This window comes from Malaclemys terrapin, chromosome 1, assembly GCF_027887155.1.
Source record: "Malaclemys terrapin pileata isolate rMalTer1 chromosome 1, rMalTer1.hap1, whole genome shotgun sequence".
Classification (NCBI taxonomy): domain Eukaryota; kingdom Metazoa; phylum Chordata; order Testudines; family Emydidae; genus Malaclemys; species Malaclemys terrapin.
Genome location: NC_071505.1, coordinates 353148546 through 353167979, shown reverse-complemented (window position 1 = coordinate 353167979; position 19434 = coordinate 353148546). Strand labels below are relative to the sequence as shown.

Below are 19434 nucleotides of genomic sequence, written 5' to 3'. Positions count from 1 at the left end.
GGAGTAGCGGAGAAGGTGTCCAACTCTAACTTTGAGGCAGAACAGTGTCTCCTGCATGTACCGTATGTTCCCCCCAACTTCCTGTGGGCTCTCAGCCTCTTGGGTGATGGTCGTAGTAGAAATGCCTGAATGGAGAGACAATGTTAACATGAGACTCTATATGCACTAATGGAGGCTGTTCTCATGGCAGAAGCAGATTGATCACTCTTCACACACTGAAAAATTACATTTTCATTATTCAGAGGAAACAGCAATGAACAATGACCCTACTAAATCCAATTCCTTATTTTGTGATGCTCCATGGATTAATAATTCCTACACTTTGTGGTGGGGGAACCTTAAGAGGCACCAGCAGGAAACACAAGTGTGGATATTGGATACATCATTGTTACTTTGGCAAATAGAGCCAGGATTGGGAGTTCCCCATTCATCCAGTTGCTCGAAATCTGAGAGTGGAAAAAACCAAACTTTTGGGAAGACATGTGCTGGGAGAAACATCCCAACTAGAGCATACCTCATGGAAATGATCTGTGCGCAATTGGTAGCAACTGAAGACAAACACCTGCTCATTCGCAGCAGTGGACAAAACAACAGCAGTGTTCTGATCCCTAAATTATGGGATGGAGAATAACAGGTTCGGGATATGTGTTCAATTTTGGTCACGCAGACTCTATTAAGGATATAACATATATAAACGGGATATTCAAGACAGTCTCTGAGAATGGGGGAGGCTACCATATGCAAACATATAGAAAAGTCTGGGACTCTTTTACTTTTACACAAGAGACAAAGAAGGGAGCATATGATATAGGAGAGGAAAATAAAAAATGAAACTGATCTACATTCAAATGGACAGTTCCCAACCAGTCCTATCTATAGACACTTAGTGCTCCAAGAGGACTAATTCCCCAAAGCTCAGGAACATTGTCAGCAAAACTGATTGGGAGGAAAAATTTAGACAGAAAAATATGAATGAATATTGGTAGGTCTTTGATAACAGTTTATTAGATAGTGAAAGAATCATTATTCCACAGTCAACAAAGTTTGGGTAAAAACCCAGTTCAGTGGTAAATAGAAGGCAGCAATAATATGTAACAAAGAGGAAAAATGGAAAGTAGATATCCAAGAATAGAAATGGGAAGTTATGAAAATTCATAAGGGACGTTAAGACATCAGGGAACACTCCATTTTTGGCAGGGCTCTGGACCACAAAAAAGGAGGTTATTACAGATATTAATGAGAAGAGAAATCCTAGAAACGTTTTATGTCAATTTGTGTGTTAAAAATTAATAAAAAAGGGAGAGTTTTTTGTTTTGTTTTTTGTTTATAAAAGAATGGATAAAGTTAAGAAACAATGGGAAAAGATGGTATGGGATTAGTTCAAAAAAAGTCTTGAAATGTAAGTAGTGTCGGTCACCAACAGGGTTTATACAAAACAGATCTTGTCAAATAAATCTAATTTAATCCTTTTATGAGAGTACAGATTGGTTGATCAAGGTTACACATTTGACTGATGAAAGGGAACCACATAGATGCAACAAACCTTGATTTCTCAGAGACATTTGATTTAGTAGAGGAAAACACTGAGTTAAAAAAATTACATCATATAATATCAGTAGAGAACATGTAAAATGGAGAAGCTGTTGTCAACAGGACTTCATCAGTAAATGCTGCTGTTTGTAGTGGGGTTCTGTAGGGATCAGTTGTTGATCCGATACTATTCAATATTTTAATTAATGATTTGGAAGGAAATAGAAAATCACTGCAGATAAATATTTGCAATGACCAAATATTGGCAGAGTGGATACAAGAAGCGGCCAGGGCAGGCATACCGAGTGATATGGAGCAATTTGAAAGTGGGGATCATGCAAACAAAATATTTTAATACAGTCAAATGCAAAATGATCCTCTAGGAACAGGTAATGCATGCCCGACCCACAGACTAGGGCTCTGTATTATGGAATGCAGGGACCCTGAAAATGATTTAAGGGTCATTCTGGACACCCAGCTCGAAGTGCGATGCTGTGGCCAAGAGGACTGATGTGATCCTTGGATGCATAAACAGGGGAGTGGTGAGTTGGAATAGGGGAAGGATTTTACTTCTGCTCATGGGATTGGTGAAACAAACTGCATCCAGTTCTGGGGTCTACATTTGAAAATAGATGGTGAAAAGCTGGAGAGGATGAAGAAAAGAGCCACAAAAGAGTTCGGCGGATAGAGAAAATGCTGGACTGTTAGACTTGAAGGTGTATATCTCTTTGACTTATCAAAAAGTTTATTAAGCGGAGACTTTCATGGGGAGAAAATCATGGGTAATAATCGGCTCTGTAATCTACTAGGGAAAGGCTGAGCAAGACCAAAGGGCTGAAAGCTGAAGCCAGGAAAATTCCAGCTAGAAATTAGGGCCAAATTAGCACTGAGGGTGATTAACCATTGGGATACACTGAGAAGGGAAGTGTTGGATTCTCCAGTTTCCCATGTTGGCAGATCCAGACTGGCTGTTTTTCTTTAACGTCCACTTGAAGGTTGTTCACACTTAAAATACTACAGATATGCTGCTATAATGCTTCAATATAGACACTACTTACACAGATGGAAGGGGTTCTTCCCTCAGCATAGGTAATCCCCGAGAGGTGGTAGCTAGTTTAATGGAAGAATTCATCTCATGCTGTCTACACCAGGGCACAGATTATCCAAGAAGTTCATGGAATGTATTGGAGACATTTTTTTTTTGTTCCAGAAGCTGGAGAAAGCTACTAGGAGAGAGGCTTTGCTAGTCTTGATTTTGACAAACAAGGAGGAACTGAATGAGACTTTGAAGGTGGAAGACAGCTTAGGTGAAAGTGATCATGAAATAATAGAGTTCATGATTATAAGGAATGATAGGAGGAAAAACAGCAAAATAAAAACAATGCGTTTCAAGAAGGCAGACTTTAGCAAACTCAGGGAGTTTGTAGGTACGATCTCATGAGAAACATGGCTAAGGGGAAAAACAATAGAAGACAGCTGGCAGTTTTTCAGAGAGACATTATTAAGGGCACAAGAGCAAACTATCCCACTGAGTAGGAAAGCTAGGATGTATTGCAAGAGACCACAATGGCTTAACCAGGAGATCTTGAATGATCTAAAAAAACAAAAAAGGATCCTCCAAAAAGTGGAAACAAGGTCAAATTACAAAGAAGGAATATAAACAAATAACACATCTATGTAGGGGCAAAATTGGAAAAGCCAAGGCACAAAATGAGATCAAACTTGCTAGAGACATAAAGGGTAACAAGAAAACATTCTAAAAGTACATTAGAAGCAAGAGGAAGACTAAGGACAGGGTAGGTCCATTACAAAAAGAAGAGGGAAAACACTAACACAAAATTTGGATATGATAGAGGTTCTTAATGACTTCTTTGTTTCGGTTTTCAAAAAGAAGGTTGTTGGTGTTTGGACACGTAACACAGAATGCCACTGAAAATGGGGTAGGTTCAGAGGCTAAAATAGGGAAAGAGCCAGTTAAAAAGTTACTTGGACAAGTTAGATATCTTCAAATATCCTAAAATACTCTGAAGGAATTGACTGAGGAGATATCTGACCAATTAGCTCTTATCTTTGAAAAGTCATGGTAGACAGGGGAGATTCCAGAAGACTGGAAAAGAGCACCTACAGTGCCTATCTATAAAAAGGGAAACAAGGGCAACTAAGGCAATAACAGACCAATCAGCTTCACTTCTGTACCAGGTAAGATAATGGAGCAAATAATTAAGGAATCAATTTTCAAACATCTAGAAGATAATAAGATTGTAAGTGATAGCATTGATGATCCTGGACAATGATCCCTCACTTTCACAGACCTTGGGAGGCAGGCCAGTCCTCGCCCACAGACAACCTGCCAACCTTAAGCATATTCTCACCACCAACCACACACCCCTCCATAACAATGCTTACTCAGGAACAAATCCATGCAACAAACCTCGATGCCAACTCTGCCCACATATCTACACCAACAACATCATCACAGGACCTAACCTGATCAGCTACAACGTCACCGGTTCATTCACCTGCACGTCCACCAATGTTATATATGTCATCATGTGCCAGCAATGCCCCTCTGCTATGTACATTGGCCAAACTGGACAGTCACTACGTAAAAGGATAAATGGACACAAGTCAGATATCAGGAATTGCAATATACAAAAACTTGTAGGAGAACACTTCAACCTCCCTGGCCACACAATAGCAGATGTAAAGGTAGCCATCTTACAGCAAAAAAACTTCAGGACCAGACTCCAAAGAGAAACTGCTGAGCTTCAGTTCATTTGCAAATTTGACACCATCAGCTCAGGATTAAACAAAGACAGTGAATGGCTATCCAACTACAGAAGCAGTTTCTCCTTCCTTGGTGTTCACACTTCAACTGCTAGCAGAGGACCTCACCCTCCCTGATTGAACTAACCTCGTTATCTCCAGACTGATTCTTGCCAGCATATTTATACCTGCCCTTGGAAATTTCCATTATATGCATCCGACGAAGTGGGCATTCACCCACGAAAGCTTATGCTCCAATACATCTGTTAGTCTCAAAGGTGCCACAGGACTCTCTGTTCCTTTTTACAGAAATCAGTGACGTTTTGGCCAGTGATTCTTTAGCAAACTCATCACTTATGGCAAGAGTCCTGGGATGTGTGATGGTTGTGCAGAGTGGAAAGAACCACCGACTTACTTTCTATCCCTCCATACCCACGTTGCACAGGGTTTGTCGATCAGGTGAGCTCCTCAGCAAGAGATGGGTACCTGTGAATTCTGAGATGGAAGCGTCTTCCCTGGGAATCTCCCTCAGGTAGCCGTGTCCCACACCTCTCTCACCCCAGCATCTTCAGCAACATCTGATGGCAAGAGCCGACACAGGGGTGTGTACAGTTTATAATATAGCTCTGTGTATTCCCAGTGGGGTTCACTCACCCTCTAGAGGAGAAAAAATTAATGGAGATATCCTATCTCCTAGAACTGGAAGGGACCTTGAAAGGTCATCAAGTCCAGCCCCTTGCCTTCACTAGGGGGACCAAGTACTGATTTTGCCCCAGATCCCTAAGCAGCTTCCCTCAAGGACTGAACTCACAACGCTGGGTTTAGGAGGCCAATGCTCAAACCACTGAGCTATAGAGGATCTGAATGCAAATAGGCTGTAGACAAGCATATCTCCGCTTTCGTGCTAATTATCCAGCTTTAGAAGTAAACAGTAATTAAGGAACCTTCCCAAAGGGAGATGAGAACTCCTGGGCTCTGTGCTGAGTCAGAGAGGAATTGGCTGTTTTGTTTATTTGTGTATATTTATAAAATATATTTGATTATAAAGAAAATAAGGGATAATGCCTAGATGTCCATAACCTCTGGTACCCTGAAAATGCCCAGGATAGATGGGTAGATAGTAGACAGACAGATCTGGAGAAAGATGACAGAGGGGAGACATGAGCACTTTCTACAGACATATGGGATGAGGTGATATAGATTCAGAGATCAATATATCTCCTCACTATCATCATACCCTGCAGCACCCTTTATTGAAGGATCTTCAAAACAATTAGCAAAGGAAAGTAATTATGAAAATATCCCCAGTATACACGTAGGTAAACTGAGGAACGGGGAGATATGAATTGGGGAAGGTCACACACAGAATGAGAAACACGATGACAGCCAGAACCCAGGAGTCCTGACTTCCCAGCTCTAACCACGGTCTCGTCATCACACCAAGAGGGAAATGGACTTCCGCTCTTTCAGGGACTGTACATTGGGTGGGATGCAGAGGAAAGGCTGGAAGAGGCAGCCTTTAACCATTGCCATCCACCAAAGTGAATCTGAGGTTGTCAGAATTGGCTGGACTGCATGAGCTCCCCGCTCCTGTGAGCTGTGAACTCCGAGACTCCCCTTCTATTGCCACTCAGAAACCTGCCAACGCATCGCAGTCACTGGGGTCACCTCAGGGGAACAGACTTAGGCTATGATCACATTTGCAGGTGTAAAGATCTGGGAGTTAACCCCCCTCAGACAGCGCTGCAGGGATAGCGCTGTTGTGTGTTCACACTGTCAGGTGCCAGCGCAATGGCATGGCCACACTTGGGGCACTTGAAGCGGCATTCGGAGTGGTGCACTCTGGGCATGTAAGCGTGTGGCGCCTCCTGCTGGTCGCTTCTGGGAATTATCTCATCCAGCCTCCAGAGCGTCCTCTGCGGGCCAGTGTCGCACTGCAGCTTGGCCTCCGGTCCCTCCCGGACCCGGTGACCCATTATCTGAGTTGCTTCCCCCTGGCAGTATCCCCTTTCTCTCAGGGTCTCCCCTACCCGGGGAGCCCCCACCCACTATCCCCACCTCGCCTCAATATAAGGCTACTGTCAGTCATCATCTACCCGTCGTGCCCTGGGGTGACTGCAGTATCAGCCTACTCATCACCAGCAAGGTCGGGTTTGGACCTACTGCCTTTGCCTACCCCTGGGCTGCCCTCTGCAACACCCAGTACCCATGGGCCTTCTGCTAGGCCGCAGCCTGGGGCTTTCCAGGCTGGAGCTCTCCAGATCCTCTAGCCTTTCGCCAGCCCTGCTCCACTCAGGTACCCTGTTCAGCTCCCCAGCAGCCAGGCCCTTCTCCCTCTAGAAACAGAGAGAGACTGTTGAGCTCCTGGCTCCCAGCCTCTTATATAGGGCCAGCTGATCCCTGACTGGGATGTGGCCCAGCTGCGGCTGCTTCCCCAATCAGCCTAGTTGCTTTTCCCCTGCAACAGGCCTCTCCAGGGCTGTCTTTAAACCCCTCAGGGCAGGAGCAGGTGACTACCCTGCTAAACACCTCCCCCTCAAGATCACCACCTCTGGGGGTAGGGGTGTCTCTTGGCCTGGACCAGTCACCCATGCACCCCCAGAGCTGCCTGCTTCTTCTCGGAGTCCTCCAGCTGCTTCCAAAAGCGGGTCTCCTCCTTGACAACGGCTGTATATTCATTCGCGTGGTACAGGGCCCTCTCTTTGGCGTCTCGGCGGGCCCGCTCTGCAGCCTCCAGTTGTGCACACAGGCCAGACTCCCCCGGGCCCTCTTCCCTGAGCCTCTGGGTGCCTACTGTGACCCTCTTTACGACCACCTGGGTCCCGGCCTCCTGCGGGGCCCAGTCTGTCTGGGTCTCTCTGTTCATAACTGGTGTGGCAACAGTCTGGGTCCCAGCCTCTTGCGGGGTCCCCTCCGTCCCAGCCACTGCCTCCATCACATTAGGTCCCACTGGGCCTACAGGCACCTTCTCCTGCCACCCCTCAGTCTTTCTGAGGGGGCAGTGCCTCTTTAGATGGCCCAGTTCCTGGCATCCCCAGTAGGCTTCCCGTGTCTGGGCTGCCCAGGACTTCCTGTTCTTCTGTTGGTCCATTGCCGGGCCAGCCCTCCCTGGGTTGCCCTGGGCCGTGGTCCTTGGGGCAGGGCACTCCCTCCATAGATGGCCCTTCCACCCACGGGTCCAACACACCGAGAGTCGCTTGGGTTCCCTCACCCGGCGGACTGTCTGAGGGACCTGCCGCTGTCCCTTTTCTGGGTGAGGTACGCTGCCCCCAGCCCAGTAGGGACAGTCCCACCTTATGTGTCCATGCCTGGCAGAGGCATCACACATCTTCTGTTCCACGCCAGGCCTCCTGGCCCTAGCACTGGGCTCCTCCCCTGGCCCTCGGTAGTTCCTCCAGAACTCCCTCCGGAGGAGCTTTACCAGGGCCCGCTGCTCCTCCGCCAGCTGGGCCATCTATACATGGAGGGCCCATTGCACCTCCCACTGTCCATTCTGGGTCTCCCGGCACCCCTGCAGGTCATCAGCCCCCTTCCACTGGGGCGCTGACACTGGTGCCCACCCAGGGATGACATCTGAGGTCTCCCCATAGAAAACCCCGGTGTACCCTGGATAGATCATCCCCTGTTTTACTCCAGTGTCTCTGGGCAATAGTTCTGCTGTCCTTACTCTGGCCCCTTATGTCAGGGGCGGACAGCTTCTGCCCACATTCTCTGCCACTTGTACGCGTGTGGGGGACTCACCCCTTTGGCGCCTCCTGCTGGTTGCTTCTGGGAATTAGCTCATCCAGCCTCCAGAGCGCCCTCTGCAGGCCGGTGTCCCACTGCCGCTTGACCCCCTTGTCCCTCCCAGACCCATTGTCCCGTTATCTGGGGTGCTGTTCCCTGGCAGTAACTCCTTTCTCTCAGAGTCTCCCGTCCCCGGGGAACCCCCACCCACAGTCCCCACCTCACCTCAGTATAAGGCTACTGCCAGTCATTGTCTAGTCCCTGCACCATCGGGCAGACTGCAGTATTAGCCTACTCATCACTGGCAAGTTTTGGTTTGGACCTGCTGCCTTTGCCTACCCCTGAGCTGCCCTCTGCAACCCCCAGTATCTATTTGCCTTATGCTTGGCTTCAGCCTGGGGCTTTCCAGGCTGGAGCTTCCCGGCTTTTCCCCTGCCACAGCCCTCTCCCAGGGCTGTCTTTAAACCCCTCAGGGCAGGAGCGGGTGACCACCCTGCTACAGGACAGCTAACCCACAGAGCACCTCTTCCCCTTCAGCCACCAAGGTTTGTGGGAAGGGGGCATGGGCTCTTGGGGCAACCTGGGTTCTGTCCCAATACCCCGTCATGCATCAGTTCGCATCCCAGCAGTCTTTTCCCTTCCATCTGCATTTGACGCCATCTTTCAACAGTTTTTGTACTGCACACCCTGTCCAACTTTTCGGTCTGCGGGAACGGATCCCGAATTGTTGATGAATATGCTGATGGGTCTTATTAATATATCACGAACAGCAGTCCAGCTACTCCTTAAATAGGAAGTGTGGATGAGGAGTCCAATGAAGATGTTGACACAAGTAGGAGAGAAAACATGAGCTTGCTTGTGGCATTCACGGACGTGATGACCACAGTGGAATACCAAGTTTTGGACTTGGGAAACAAGGAATGAATGGTGGGAGCATATCATCATGCAAGTCTGGGATGACAAGCAGTGGCTGCAGAACTTTTGTATAAGAAAAGGCACTTGCATAGGACTGTGTGATGAGGTCGCCCCCCCACACTGTGGCGCGAGGACATGAGAATGAGAGCTGCCCTGATGATGGACAAGCACATGGTGAGCACACTATGGAAGCTGGCTACTCCAGACAGCTACCGATTGGTCGCTAACCAATTCAGAGTCGGCAAGTCGACCGTTGGACTCATGTTGATGCAAGTTTGCAGGGCCATTAATCGCATCCTGGTCAGAAAAACCATGACCCTGGGCAATGTGTGTGATATTGTGGATGGCTTTGCACAGATGGGATCCCTAACTACAGAGTGGCGATAGATGGTACGTATATTCCAATTCTGACACCAGACCACCTAGTCTCTGAGTACATTAATAGGAAGGGATACGTCTCCATGGTTCTCCAGGCACTTGTGGATCACTTTGGATGTTTCATGGACATTAACACAGGCTTGTCCAGAAAGGTGGAAGACACATGCATCTTTCAGGACACAGGACTGTTCAGGAAGATGCAAGACGGGACTTTCTTTCCAGACAGCAAGATCACCATCATTGAAATGGCCACTGTGATCCTGGTTTCAGAGTAGCAGCCGTGTTAGTCTGTATCCGCAAAAAGAAGAACAGGAGTACTTGTGGCACCTTAGAGACTAACAAATTTATTAGAGCACAAGCTTTCGTGGACTACAGCCCACTTCTTCGGATGCATAAGTATCCGAAGAAGTGGGCTGTAGTCCACGAAAGCTTATGCTCTAATAAATTTGTTAGTCTCTAAGGTGCCACAAGTACTCCTGTTCTTCTTTTTGTGATCCTGGGAGACCCCACCTACCCCTTGATGCTGTGGCTCATGAAGCCATACACGGGGAGCCTTGACAGCAACCAGGAGCAGTTCAACAACAGCTTGAGCCGGTGCAGAATGACTGTTGAGTGAGCTTTTGCCTGTTTTAAAGGCCCACTGTATGGCAAACTGGATCTGGACAATGACAACAGCCCTATGTTTATAACCGCATGCTGTACCCTGCATAATATTTGTTAAGGGAAAGACAAACGCTTTACTCAGGCATGGACCGCTGGGTCTCAATGCCTGGAAGCTGAATTTGAACAGCCAGACACCGCGGCTATTAGAAGGGCAAAGCGCAGGGCCGTGAAGATCAGAATTGCCTTGAGGCAGCAATTCCTTACTGAAAGGCAGTCATGTTTGGTGCCATGCACGGGAGTGCAGTGGTCCCAATACTAGTGGGCATCTCTGATTGCTCCATATGATGCACTGACTAGCAGTGCCTGTTGCTTTTCTGCGCTGTGCTTGCTATCACTTAACGCAATAAAGAATGTTTCAAAGAAAAATGTATTTGTTAATATTAAAGACAAATGTTGGAGACACACACACAAGGGATGACACATCTGCGCTGTGTGGAGGAAGGGTGGAGGGAGGTGGTGTGTGTGGGGGGGATCCAGAATATAGATTTGTGTATATCAAGGTGTCATATGCAGCCGTGCTGTCTGGAGTGCTGTACAATGGGTGCTGCCCTTCATCCAAGCTGAACTGCCTGTGGACGGGGTTTGAGTGAAGTGGGTGATGGTTGGAGTCTGCAGGGCTGGACGGTGAAGTTGCAGGTGTTGGAGGCAGCTGCTGGTGATATGAAACAGGATAGAGGGCAAACTGTGTTGGAGGTGACATGGGGTGCAAGGGAAAGAGTTTTGGGACAAGGACTGCTGGGGGGGAGCAGGGCAGGCATGGAGCTGCTCCGTATGCAGTACTAGGAGCACCTGCATCAAGTCTGCTTGGTGCTCCCTAATATTTAGACAAAGCCTTAGTTACATTTTAGTAAAGACACCCACTGCCTCAAGTCCCACAATGTTTAAGAAGATTTCAATTTCTGCTGGTCTTTCTCACCAAGCCCAGATCTTGAATAGATCTATTTCAGAACTCTGTCTGAATCCCTTCCCGGAGTCCAGTGCACTACCTGAGAGTTTCAACTCCTTGGGAATTTCTCTGGCATCAGCTTCCAGCCACTGAGCCTTGTTCTGCCCTTCTAAGCTAGATTGCACAGCCTATTATTAGCCATGGTTTTCTCATCATGAAAGTCCCCACTTAACTGTCTTTTTTATAAAATAAATAGATGAAGCTCTTTAAGTCTCTCTCCCTCTGTCAGGCATTTTCTCCAATCTCTACAATTTTTCAACATCATTTTTGAAATGTGGACCCCAGAACTGGACGCAGTCAGTTTCACCAGTGCCATGTGCAGAGGTAAAATCCTTCCCATGCTCCAACTAACCATTCCCCCAATTATGTGTCCAAGGATCACATCAGCCCTTTTGGCCACAGCATTGCATTAGAGACTCATGAGTTGGTTGTCTATTGAAACCTTGAAATCCTTTTCAGGGTCCCTGCCTTCCATAATACTGTGCCCTAGTCTGTTTCACGCTATTAAAATATTTTGTTTGCATGGGCCCAGCTCACCAAATGCTCCAGACCAATCTGTATGCCTGCCTTGGGGTCCTCACTGTAACCACTCTGCCAATGTTTTGGTCATCCATAAAATTTATCTGTCATGATTTCCTATTTGCTTCCAGATGCTTGATGAAAATATTGAATAGCATTGGGCCTAGAACTGATCCCTGGAGAACCCCCTCGACACACCTCCACTCACTGACAATGGCCCACTGACAAATGTTTTCTGAGATCTGTCAGTTAGCAAGTTTTTAGTCCAAATCAAAGTCTATTTTCTACTCATATAGGGTGAGCAGACATCCCGATATTTAGGCGATTGTCCCGATATTTCGCACTCCTGCTTTTTTTTTTTTTTTTTTTGCTCCACCGGCCGCGCTCCATTTTTTTTTTCTCCGCCGGCAACCCCCACCATGTGTCCTGATATTTTCTTCCTCTCATCTGGTCACCCTATGCTCATATCACCTGAGGTGAAGAAATACTGTCCAGTCCATTAGCAGTCAAGAAGGGTGTTAAACAGTATCTACAATAGAAGCTTGGAGTTATGAACAAAGACAAAGTGACCAATAGAACTGATTAATCGATCACACATCTCATTCAGAACTAATAGTACGCAATCAGACAGCAGAAAACAAAACAAACAAACAAACAAAAAAACCGGGACAGTTCTGTATTGTATTAAAGTATTAAAAATAAAGGGAAAGTTTAAAAAAAATCAGATTTGACAATATTAGTAAACAATGGTAAAGCTGCTAAGGTATTAGTTCCAAAAAAGATTAGAATATAATTAATGGCAGTCAAGAACATGGTTTATGGAAAATAGACTTTGATTTCACTGAAGGATTTCATTTAGTAGGGGAGAATATTCAGTTAAAAATGCGCAGTATACAATATCAGTAGTGCATATGTTAAGTGTATCAGTCAGTTCTATTGGTCACTTTGCGTGTTCATAACTCTAAGGTTCTACTGTAGATAGTGTTTAACACCCTTCTTGACTGCTAGTGGATTGGAAAGTATTTCGTCACCTCAGGTGATATGAGTACCTCATGCTGCTTCTTTCCAAATGCAGAACAAAACAATGTCTTGAACACATCTACCTTTTTTGCAACATTAACATGTTTCCTTTCTTCCTCTCATCACCCTATACCTTCCCCGCCCCCCAATATACTTAAAAACATCCTTAGCGTGATCCTAACCCTTGCCAAGCATGGATTTTTCCCTGATGACTTTAACATCCCTTATGAATTTGCATAACTTCCAATTTGTATTGCTTGTCATCTATTCCCCCTTTTCCCCCATGTATTATATGCTGATTTCCATCCTAAATTTCTGCCTTCACTTTGCCACTGAACCAGGTTTTTAGCCAAAGTTGTCCATTTTCTCGAGTGTGGAATCGTGGCTTTTTGACCATCTCATAATCTCTTCTTACTTTGTTACTAACTCGGTGGAGAGAGGGACCCTGTCAGGACTCCTGGGTTCTATGTCAGCTCTGGAAGGGGAGTGGGTTCCAGTGGGGGGCAGATAAATCTTGAGACTTCATAAGAACATTGGAATGCTCATATTGGGTAAGACCAATTGTCCATCTAAAAAATCCTGTTTGGCGAGAGTGACCAGTGCCATGTACCTCAGAGCGAATGAACAGAACATGGAAATCATCAAGTGATTCATGTTGCCCAGACCCAGATACTGGCAAAAAAATGCTAGGGACACCATCCCTGCCCATCCTGGTTAAAAGCCATGGATTGATCTATCAATAGAACGTAGGTGATCCGTACCCCTAGTCATTTCTGTTGCCTTTCTCTGTACCTTTTCCAATTCCAATCTATCTTTTTTTAAATGGGGTGACCAGATATGAACACAGTAATCAATATGTGGATATACCAGGTGTTTATATGGAGGCAATATGATATTTTCGGTCTTATTATTTATCCTTTCTTAATGATGCCAAACATTCTGTTAGCTTTTTTGCTTGCCACTGCACATTGATGAGCTATTTTATCCCTACTAACGCACGTGTGATTGTATGAACTGTCTGTATCCTTAGGTTTTGGTATTCTCCTGTTCTCTTCACTCACACACCTTGTGCTCAGAGGCAGCAGTTTGGAGTGGAGGCATCTATCTATAAATAGGTTCGTCTTGAAGATTATTAGCCCTAACAAGATCTCAGCTGGACAGATGAAACCAGTTTCTTCTAGGTGCTCTGCTGAGAAGTGGGCATGGAAGTAGTGGAATCTTCCCAGAAGAGGGCTCAGAGAGAGGAACTGTTGTTCTGGCCTTCAAAACCAAAGAGACTGGATGAGTCAGGAGAAGCTGGGGCAGAAAAGAGGCACAAGGGTGGAAAAAAAACTTTTGGGTTTCAGAGCTATGGCTGCAGCAGATAGACATATTCCAGATGCAGCAGAAGCCATGAGTTGCAGGAGGGACAATATATGCTCCAGGGAGTTGTGGACAAAGTGATGGCTATTGGAAAACATAATCCCCACTATACATATAAAATTGTGGGGTCTAGATTAGCTGTTACCACTCAAGAAAGAGAGTTTGGCATCATTATGGATAGTTCTCTGAAAACATCCACTTAATGTACACCAGGGAATTGGTGAGAAAGAGAATAAGAGTGAAAATATGATATTGTCTCTATATAAATCCCTGGTATGCCCACACCTAAAATACTGCCTTAAATTCTGGTTGTCCCATCTCAAAAACATATATTGGAATTGAAAAAGTTATGGAAAAGGGCAACAAGAATGATTAGGGGTACAGGATAGCTTCCATATGAGGAGAGATTAAAAAGAATGGGTCTTTTCCACTTGGGAAAGAGACGACTAAGGAGGGATATGAGAGAGATCTATAAAATCATAAATGGTGTGGAGAATGTAAATAAGGAAGTGTTTTTAGCTCCTTCTCAGAGCACGAAAAATAGGGGTCACCCAATGAAATTAATTGGCAGTGGTTTAAAACAAACGAAAGGAAGTAGTTCTTCACACAACACACAGTCAACCTGTGAAGCTTTTTGGCAGAGGATGTTGTGAAGGCCAAGATTAATACAGGTTTTAAAATAACTAGATGAATTCATACCCCATCTTCCATACTGCTGCTGCCTGAGGTTGTCTCATTTTCCCTGTCCTTGATGAACCACAAGGGGTGGATTTGTTGTCTCCCCGCCCTGACCTTTTAGAGGCTGTTCTCTTCCCTCCACCTCCCTTTCCCTTTCTGGAGATAGAGAGAGGTTATGTGGTACCATCAGTGCAGTAGCCGCACTGGTGGTCTTCTTCTTTGCCCATCCTCGTGGGCCACATGGTCATAACAGGGGCTCAGCCAGAGGATTATCATGGGTCCACTACCCAGTCCCCCACTGTGCTGCAGGATGAGTTTCACCATTTTCTGGTGGACACCTGTGGTTTCAAGGGGAAGGTGAAGCTCCCTCTCCAGCACTGGGAAGACTTCCATCTTGTCCTCTTGGCCATGAGGGCTGTTTGGAGGAGTGGAGGGGAACCGGGAGGTAGAACATCCTGGTTTACCTGTGGGCCCACAACTTCTGTGACAAGCCTTTCAGGTTGGAAGCGATTCTTGTAATGCTGGCTGGGGATCCTCCTGCCCACGAGGATCCTCCTCAGCCCTCAGAATGAAGCCAACCACCTTTTCAACATGAACACCAGAGGCTCTAGGGTGGGTCTCCACAGTTGCCAGTTGCTTTCCTTTGTTTGTGACGTAGGGTACTCTGTGGTTTGCCTGCAGGAAACCCACAAGGATCCAGACATTGAGACTAGTTGATGGCTTGAGTGGGGGGACTGGGTATATATTAGAAACCTCAGTGCTCATCCTGTTTTCCTTTTACCTTGCTCCTGAGATGCTGGGAGTTGCTGAGGTCATCCCAGTCACCTTCTGCACCTCCAGGCCTGAGTGGAGATGCTGACATTGAATCTGTTCTGTCTACCCCCTGAATGCAGACACAGAGTGGGTGTGTTTCTATCAACAGGCGTATGCCTTCCTCGGCACCTTGGATCCTCACTAGTGTCCGGTCCTTGGTGGGGATTCTAATACCATCTTTGAGGACCAGAATTGTTCAGGGATCGAGAGCAGCCAGTCTGCTGCAGGCATCCTCAGAGAGATCATCAATCATCACTCCCTGGTGGACATCTGGTGCATCCATCACCCGGATAACAATTCCATTTTTACCTAAGTCCGGGTGGAGGTCAATCTGTTTTGCCACTCCTGGTTGGACTGCATGGATGTATTTTGTTTCCATCTTGCCTTGACTTATTCCTCCAGCATTTGGCCAGCCCAGTTCTCAGCCCACCATTTAGTGGCCATGATGGCCTCTTTCATCTCGGAGCTGACCTGGGGCTATTCACATTTCAGACCCCCCTGCGCATATTGAAGGAGGTGGGGGCCACCTTATTGTCTACCACTCAGATTTTCCTTGAACGGGTCCTACAAGTGGATGCTCCCCATTCACCCCTCCTCCCAGGATCTCTGGGTCTCCCCAACCCTCGTCGCTTTCTTAACTCATGCAGGCTGCACGCCCTGCAGCTTGTTTATTTCTGAATTCCACCAAGGGAACATGCTCATGCTCTACATGCTTCACTTCCTCAGTTGCCCTGATACCAAGTGGCGGGACCTAGTACTAACTTTGGAGGGTGAGGACCCCGGTGGGCCAGAAAGTACTCCACCCTGGTCCCATTGCCCATTGGGGATATCTGTTGGTCGCTCCTTCATGGAGCCATAAGCACAGGCATGTACATGGCACAGTTCACCCCTCGTCCAGATTCCTGCCCATTTGTAGCATGAGGCAGACCCTGGCGGATGCCTATCTAGAATGCACAAGGTTGTAGCCCCTATTCCAACTCCTCCAGAACTTCAAGAGAAGGTTCCTGCTGCACTTTTCCCCACACCTTTTCAATTACGCTACCTGCTTTAGCTCAACATGCAGGACGTGGCCTGCAGCTCCCTTGTGTTACAGGTGAAATATATTCTAATATAAATCTGTAAACTTATTAATAAAACAAATAGCCAAACCCAGTAGGAAATAAGAAACATATAAGAAAAGATATATAGTCAAGCAAGTAGGCTAGACTATAGGCTGCCACAACTGCAGGCTGCTAGTTGGCAATGGCCAGGGACTTAGAAGTGACAGGAAGAAGAGGCACATGTGTGTGGGGGGGGGAGTTACAAAGGAAAGAGAGAGTGGGACCTAAGTGTAGCAGGAGAGAGAGAGAGAGGCCAGGCCCACTCCCCTTCCATATCTGTGTAGCAGCTCCAGGTTTGCTGTCACAGCACCACTTAAGCTCATATAGCTGGAAGCTCACCAGCCAACCGTGTTTGCATCACACAAACAAGACCCATGTGCTTTTGAATCACAGCACTGTTCAGGCCCTGCCTCTGGCTCTGGGTTTCTAGGCCCAGTCTCACAGTGCAGCTTCTGTTCTAGTGCCTTCCTCTGGGAGCAGAAACCTGCACATCAAGCACCAAGACCCTGAGGCTAGCTTTGGCTTGGTTCCCCCAGAGTCTCCAATTACTTCCCTCAGCTCCCCCTTGGGTGCACTCTGTTACCAGTTTCTCCTTTTCGGGTCACATGATCGCTAAAGTAAACAGCCCCAGGAATTGCAAAAGGGGTTGTGTGACACATGGCCAGAAAGAGTTAAGCAACTTGCAGGCTATTGACCCAGATTCACCCTTTAGAGTCAGGTTAGAAAAGTATGTAAATGGTAACTAGGGCCATTCCACCTTAATTAGGCTAGACTTTTGAAATTTAGACTTGTATTATTAAAGAACTGGAATAAGTTCATGACTCTCGTAGTCTACATTTACCATCAGCTTGTTAGAGGTTAATAGTGTAACCAATGGATTCCTGTCTAAAGCTGTATTCGGTTAATTCAGAGATGAAAACGAAATATTATTAGATGGAACTTGGGTGCAATAATATCATTTTCTATATGTCTCTTTAAAGTTTCTGGTGAATTCTCAATAAACTCCTTAATGGATAATAACCTTATGTTAATCCAGGTAGTTAATTACCAGGCATGTTTAGGAAATAGAACAGGAGTGGGCAAACTTTTTGGCCTGAGGGCCACATTGAGTTTTGGAAATTGTATGAAGGGCCAGTTAGGGGAGGCTGTGATTACCCAAACAGCCAGGCGTGGCCCAGCCCCCCCCCTATATCCGCGCACCACCTGCTTCTTGCCCTCTGACACCGCCCCAGGACTCCTGTACCATCCAACCCTCCCTTTCCCCTGACAGCATCACTGGGACTCCTGCCCCATCCACCCCCCGCTCCCTGTCCCCTGACCACCACCCACTGCCCCATCCAACCACTCCACTCCTTCCTGACTGCTGCTCTGGGACCCCTGCCCATCCAACTATCGCTCTCCCTGTGCCCAGACTGCCTCCGGAACCCCTGCCCCTGACTGCCCCCTACCGCCCCATCCAACCCCTCCTATGGTCCATATGAACCACATTATGATTGCCATGTTTAGTTCATTCCATCTGAAGCACCTGGCACTGGGCTACATGGACCATGGGCCATTCTGATTTTATTTAGACCCCAGATGTATCTGCTTTCTGCTGTAACAAATTATACCCCATTCAACTCCCAGAGCTGAGATAGATCCCAGGAGTCCTGACGGGGTCTCTCTCTCCACAGGGTTAGTAATAAAGTAAGAATAAACATTTAAATTTTAACACTAACCAGTATCCTTCAGTGACTTGCCATAAGATGTGTGAACATTTCAGTTTTAGAGATGATGGGGCAGTACCTTGGGGAGAAGACACACAGCAGGGTCGAGGCTTGACAGTAGAGATGGAACAAGATTGTAATTTCAGGGATCCAGCTACCAGCAATTAGAAAGGTGGCAACCTAGTGTAGTGCACATAGACTAACTGCCCAGTTCATCACATTGACACAGCACAGTAAGGACAGGGAAGGGTTTAATGTCTCTCTGTCTCTCCAGTAAGTGATTCAGGGAAGAGGCCCCAGCACCATGCACCAGCCAGCTCTGCACAGAGCTCAATTTGAGATCCAGAACACATGGAGGAAAGATTTAGGTCTCTTTATGTGTAAAGAGATGGAGCAGCCTGTCCCGGATCTGTTTGGTCCTCACCCCGTAAATGATGGGGTGGAGCACGGGAGGCACCAGGAGGTACACATTGGCCATGAGAACGAAGAAATGCAGTGGAACATTGTGGCCAAATCTCTGCATGAAAGCGGAGAAGAAATCTGGGATGTATAAAGCTAAGATGGCACAAAGATGAGAGATGCAGGTCCCAAAAGTTTTGAGCCGGGCATCCTTTGTGGGGAGGCGGAAGATGGCCCGGAGGATCAGAGTATAGGACACAGTGATAAAAACCACATCCATTCCGATCACAGAGACAAGATGAAACAGGCCATACTAACTACTGATGTGGATGTCACCACAGGCCAACTTCACCACAGCTATATGTCGACAATAGGAGTGGGGGATGACATTGGTTCTGAAATATGGCCACCGCCTCGCTAGGAAGGGATAGGGTAATGTGAGTATGCCACTGCACAGTACCAAGGCCAGGCCTATCTTGCCCACAACAGAGTTTGTCAGGGTCGTGGAATATCTCAGGGGATTGCAAATGGCCACATAGCGATCAAAAGCCATGGCCACAAGGATTCCAGACTCCATCACTGAGAAGGAGTGAACAAAGTACATCTGGGTGAGGCAGGCACTGAAACTGATCTCCCTGGAATTGAACCAGAAGATGCTCAGCATTTTGGGCATAGTGGATGTGGAAATGAGCAGGTCAGTGATGGCCAGCATGCAGAGGAAATAGAACATGGGCCCGTGGAGGCTGGGCTCCCTCTTCACGATGAACAGGATAGTGAAGTTCCCCAACACGGCTATGGCGTACATAGCAAAGAAGGGAATGGAGATCCAGATATGGGCTGCCTCCAGGCCAGGAATGCCAAGTAGGATGAAGGTGGAGGGGATGGTGAAGCCGGTTGTGTTGGAATCTGACAT

General features: G+C 46.8%; 1 pseudogene; it reads right to left on the bottom strand.

Moving 5' to 3' along the window:
* Positions 1-18486: 18486 nt before the first annotated feature.
* Positions 18487-19434, bottom strand: LOC128833667 (olfactory receptor 52E4-like; annotated as a pseudogene).